The 5,702-nt window shown below is 30.5% G+C and overlaps 1 long non-coding RNA gene across 1 annotated transcript; it reads right to left on the bottom strand.

Annotated features, from left to right (window-relative positions):
* Positions 1-1,509: 1,509 nt before the first annotated feature.
* LOC111397448 lies at positions 1,510-2,891 on the bottom strand. Its single transcript, XR_002703252.1, has 2 exons — positions 1,752-2,891; positions 1,510-1,665 (listed from the first exon to the last, which is right to left on the bottom strand). It is a non-coding gene; the product is annotated as an uncharacterized LOC111397448 (long non-coding RNA).
* Positions 2,892-5,702: the final 2,811 nt, after the last annotated feature.

Genomic DNA, 5,702 nt, shown 5'->3' on the forward strand with positions numbered 1-5,702 from the left:
TTGAAAACGACGAAACAAATGGGTTTTCCGCGTTTTCGAAAATGAAAAACGAAAAATAGCCAGAAAACGTCAAACCAACAGTAGCCTTAATTTCTCAACTATTTAATTATCACTAGTGAATGTATGTGTGTTGCACTTGTAGTGCGTAAGGCAGTGTAAATAATAATGTTGACTTTTGATTTTGTGGGATTTTAGTGGGAAATGAAACATGTTTTGAATAAAAATTATATTGGATTAAAAAAATTCTGTCAACAAGTATTTTCATTGATGGCGTTAATACGAGCAAAAAAGCAAAGTTGTTTCATGTCATACTTGGATACATGGATATTAATATGTTTATATGTACAATAAACAAAGCTAGAATAGCATATGGAGTCGTTGGGAGTCTGTGGATTATGAACATAAGCATGCAAAAGAGAATCAAAATACATATTGAAATTCTCAAATAACTATTGAAAAATATATGTGATAATTTTTTATTTTTTATTTTTTATTTTTTTTAAAGAATGTGTAGTTAATGTATGCTATTCGTTAAAAGAAAGAAAATTACCAGGTTAATGTTAAAATGGCACAAATAAAGCTAGAGAAGATAAACTGGGTAGAGGTTTTTTGTTGTGTTTTATATGTTGAGAGATGAGATATAGCAGCGGGTAGAAATGAAGAAAATTCAGAATAAGTGTCGACAAAGTTGGATTTCTATTTTTGATGCAGACTGAAAACTCTTTAGTGGTAGGCAAAAAATTTTGTTTAGTACTGAAAGCGAAGGTTTTTAGAGAATGGTTGTGGAAAGTGAGTTGTCAGGGTCGATTATGTATATTTTTTTTTTTCAAACAAGGGACATTTGTTCTTTTGTTTAAATTAGTGGTTGGTAGTGAAGTAAAATTATTATCATTTTTTTTTTTTAATAAGTAATAGTGAAGTATAAAGAAATGACGTTTGGCAATTGTCGAATATCTGACAAAAAAATAGTTGTGGTGAAAATATTGTAAATATTAAAATGGAGCTTTTGAAAACTGGTCATTTACATGCTAACAGGTTGAACAACTTAATCCATTTTGATGATAAATATGCACAACCCAACCTAATGCAAGATGCATAAAATAAGACATTTTTTTCAAAAGTAGAACACAAATGATGGGAACTGAAATTGGATACATAAGAAATTCCTACCAGATAAACTTCAATGATAATGCATATAGAATATCTTTGGATAAAGATTTTGTGATAAAAACTAACCAAATTCTTGATTAGCAGCATTAGATGGAAGAATGAAGTTTTGGTTCATTTGTAACTGTGACAGTAACGGGAGACAATTGAGTTCTGGCTGACAGATTTGGCAGGAAATGATTCTGGTGATGCTGATTTTTTAGGTCTATCACTTGCATGTTCACCATTCTTCTGCCTTAAAGATCAATAGCATGTTGTAATTCCACCTCCTACTGACCTGCTCCAATTTTCTCTGGAGTATCATCTCTTACGCATTTGAAACATTCTTGACCTTCAGTGGAAGGAATTTACCATTTGTACATTAAAAAGTGTACAGTCCGGTTGACACTCCCCTCTCAAGGGGCGGGACCCGCCCATTTTTTTATTTGTCTTTATTCCGAGCTGGGCCCCCATGTGAGGGGCATGTACACCGAGCTCAAGCTCGGTGTACATGAAGCACTACTCTCAGTGGAATGACAAAAAGAGATTCAGTTAATAGACACATTTACTTGTGGACGAATAAGACGCTTGACTCGAAGGCTTACCAAAGGGGACATTGAATTGCTCTCAGGAATAAAATCCAGATGTGTTTAAATAAGCAGAAAACTCTCCCCTCTCCATGTATTGCTGCTGTTTTCTACAGACTGTTCAATGAACAACAGGATATCATTATCGAATAAAGCAAAAAAATATTACAAAAATGGATGAAAAATCTACATTTAAAGGACTTTTCCCTCTCCTTGTAGGGCTTCATGAGCAATCTATAGTTATACGCAAAATGGGGGTTACCTTTACCCAAAATGAGCTTCACAGTATATATATGAAAATTGCAAAATAGATAGGTTTTCAACCTGAATTCGAAAGGTTCAGAGTACAGAGTTTCAAAAATAAAGCATTTATAAAATATACAAGACCAAAGAGAAATTGCAGAAAAATTGTTAAACTGCAAGGATAATAGTATTGGTTTAAAATTTTGTCAATGCTCATTTATGAAAATTACACATGCATCGAAAAATTCTCAACGAAAATATTAATCTATCTGCAATTCAATCAATAATTTTCCATTATCAACTCAAAAATCACAATTTAAGCACATATTTATACAAAAAATTAGAAAGAAACAAAAAATGATTTGATATACGAATATATATAGACTGTAATAAGCAAGGGGATCCGACTGCTATTCAATTTCTTCATTGCCCACTCATCTTGCCATGAATAGTCCAAAGGTTTCACTACAAAAATACCCACAATTTGTACCCATTTCTCCAAAGATTTTCAACGTGAAAAGCATATCTAGAAGAAAAGTTTTTAGATCTAGAAAAAGACAACATAAGAGGGCAAATGCAACACAATTTACAAGATCTATTACAATCTTCAGACATTCCCAAAACTGTAAGCCACAGTGAAAAAGTTTCCACAATTTGAAGAATGAACTATAGATATAAATAGAGAACAAATTGCCAGATTTGAAGCTTAGACGGAAAAGAGAACAAATTTCCCACAATTTGTACTCAATTCTCCATAGACATTAAGAACCGTTTCCATATCTAGAAAGAAACAGGCTACCAAATGAATATTCTGGAAATAGAAATGAGAAAGGAACACTTATCTCTTGGATGAAAATATGTCATTTGAAAAGCCACTCACTTCCAAACAGCTCAGCTAACCCGACTCCATCCAAAATGACTGAGCCAACCAAAAAAGACTTGTGAACAGTAACCACAAACTACCTCTTTTATATTTAGTTAGATTAATGAACATTTGTAAGATTGAATCCACTTAATTGAACATTATATTATATTCATTGATTAAAAATGAATTAACATTTTTGTATTCCCTGCTACTATTTCTATATTAATTAATATTCACGAAACATTCATCATCATCCATACATTTCTGAATTTACGTATAGAAAATTTGGATGAACGTGGTTGGACATTAAACGTTCATCTTAATGTATGTATTCCTAATTATTGATTCTAAATCAATTAACATTCACGTTCATGTATCATAATTACTATTTGAAGCAATGAGAAGCGTTCATCTGTGAGATCGAGGTCCAAAAAAAAGTTGTAGTGTCTATTTGTGGAGAGTTGTGTTTATTTTGAGAGGAAACGATCACCAAGCAAAACTCATAAGCTTTGTCCATGTTGTAAGTCTTGTTTAGATCAATTTTTATCATTTAGAATACGTTTGATTGTCAATATTTTTCATAAAAATGTCATTTTTTCCACCCAAATTCTTATTTTTGTGCCGTTAAATTTATATTTTTTTCTTGAAAAATATTTTTCTAATTTTGATCACGTGACCATATTTTCTTTAAAAATAAGGAAAATATTTTCTTTAGGGGGAATAGACTTTTATTTTCCAGGTAATCCGCTCTTTTTTCCTCTCTCATCTATCCCCTCTCTCTTTCATTTACCTATCAATAAAAAAAGAAAAAGTATAACATTTTTTAAGTTGAAAATAAAATCACACACATTTAATTAACAATTTAATGCAAATAATTTCTAAGCAGTTTAATTGCTTAGAATTTATTTTCTTTCTATGTAAATTTTATGCTCGCAATCGAACACACCCTTAGAACTTTTAAAATGCGTTTTGTATTTACAGTTTGTTGTTATCTTTAACTTTTAACTTATCTAAAAGTTTAGTTATTATCCAAATTTTATTTACTACTTTAAATATAAGTCTTATAACAATTAGTTGCATTTTGAATTAAATAAAAAAAAATTAAAATGTTTCTCAGAATTATTTTCTCTTCCTTTGTATTTAACATTTCAAATCAACAAATTACAGTTTATCATGAAATTATGTTCTTTTCTATAAGTTTTCACTACATCAACATTCATGTTCATTTATGTATTTCACTCTTATGATCAATATTCACTTTAAATAGATTACTGTTTGTTTTCTAACACGCATTCAAGATAACATTTGTAGCATGCAATATTACTATCATTTTTATGTTTAACCCAGTAGCTATTATTACAGCAATCATATAATAATAATAATAATAATAATAATAATAATAATAATAATAAATAATTCAAAGTAACGTGCAATACATGTTTAAATATAGCTAGTTTAATTAAATTTTTATGGATATAAGATCCATTTAATAGAATTTAATACATTACCTTTATTTGTGATCCATGCTAATCCTTCTGCCTTAATACTTAGCTCCTGTTTGGGCTCCATTAAAATTAGTTTTCAGTAAAAATGTATTTTGGAATAATAGTATTTTGAATAGTGTGCAATTAAAAAAAAAGTTTTGAATTTGAATATAATTTTATTTAATTGAAAAATGTATGGTTGAAAAGAACAAAAAAAATGCATTAAAATTAAAATAGAGGCCAAACGATGACTCAATTCACAATTGAACATAGTGAAAACGTGTTATATTTATTTATTTTAGCATAATATAGGTTTCCTATTATTTTTGGGTTTCCTTGTAGTAGTATAAAAACCATATTTATTTTCATTGCAAACCCTAATTCTTATGACTCAATAGATTTTGGTTCTCTTTTTATTCTTCTTATTCTCTCTTTTCTTTTCTTTTTTTGATTGATTCAACATATTGGTTTAAGATAGATTATACTGTTATCATGGTATTAGAGCCTATAATTGAGTAAAATCTGTGAAATTTTTGTTTAGGACTTGCTGAAATCAAGATAGAAATCAGACAAAGAAAGTTTGTGCGAAAAACATATTCGACCGCAACTTAAAATCAAGATTCCTACCAAACTGGAGACCCATTGAGGAAACTGAGAGCAGATCCTTGTTCAGCAGGTTGAGACGAAACTTCCGATCGGGCTCGTGTCGGCGTTAGGCGGCGTGTGGCAGTGGCACGTGGATCGTTCTTTCGGAGTGATTCTAAAAGGTAGTTTGTTCCTTGGTAAATTTTTGATCTTTTGGTGGTATTACTTTGGTTATAGGTGTACTGTACAGTATACTTCAATTATAATTTGTGGTAGTACGTTGGTTATCATTGGTTTCCTTAAAAATTGGGTAATTTCGTTGATTCATAGTTGAACATTTTTTGACTTTATGATGACAACTGAAAGAGATGATTCACTTCAATTCATTAGTGTCAGACTAAATGGTAAAAATTACTCGTATTGGAGTACAATGATGAGAAATTTTTTAAAGGGAAAAAGATTATGGGCTATGTTAGCAGAACTATTGTGAAACCCGAGAACACTGCTCAGAATTATGTAATAGAGTTAGATAATTATGAGTCAAACAACGTGAAAATTCTCATTTGGATTCGCAATTCCGTTGAGCAATCCATTGGTACACAATCAGAGAAGTTTGAAACAGCAAAAGAAGTTTGGGAGCATTTTCAAATGTTATACACTAAATCTAACTTTGCAAAATGGTATCAGTTAGCAATTGATATACGGGCTTTACATGAGAAAGATATAAGTATTCTTGAGTTCTACCACTCCAGCTGGAATGAGCTGGCTCATACGGAATCAGCAGAACTGAAA

This window comes from Olea europaea, chromosome 7 (assembly GCF_002742605.1).
Source record: "Olea europaea var. sylvestris chromosome 7, O_europaea_v1, whole genome shotgun sequence".
In the NCBI taxonomy this organism is placed as follows: domain Eukaryota; kingdom Viridiplantae; phylum Streptophyta; class Magnoliopsida; order Lamiales; family Oleaceae; genus Olea; species Olea europaea.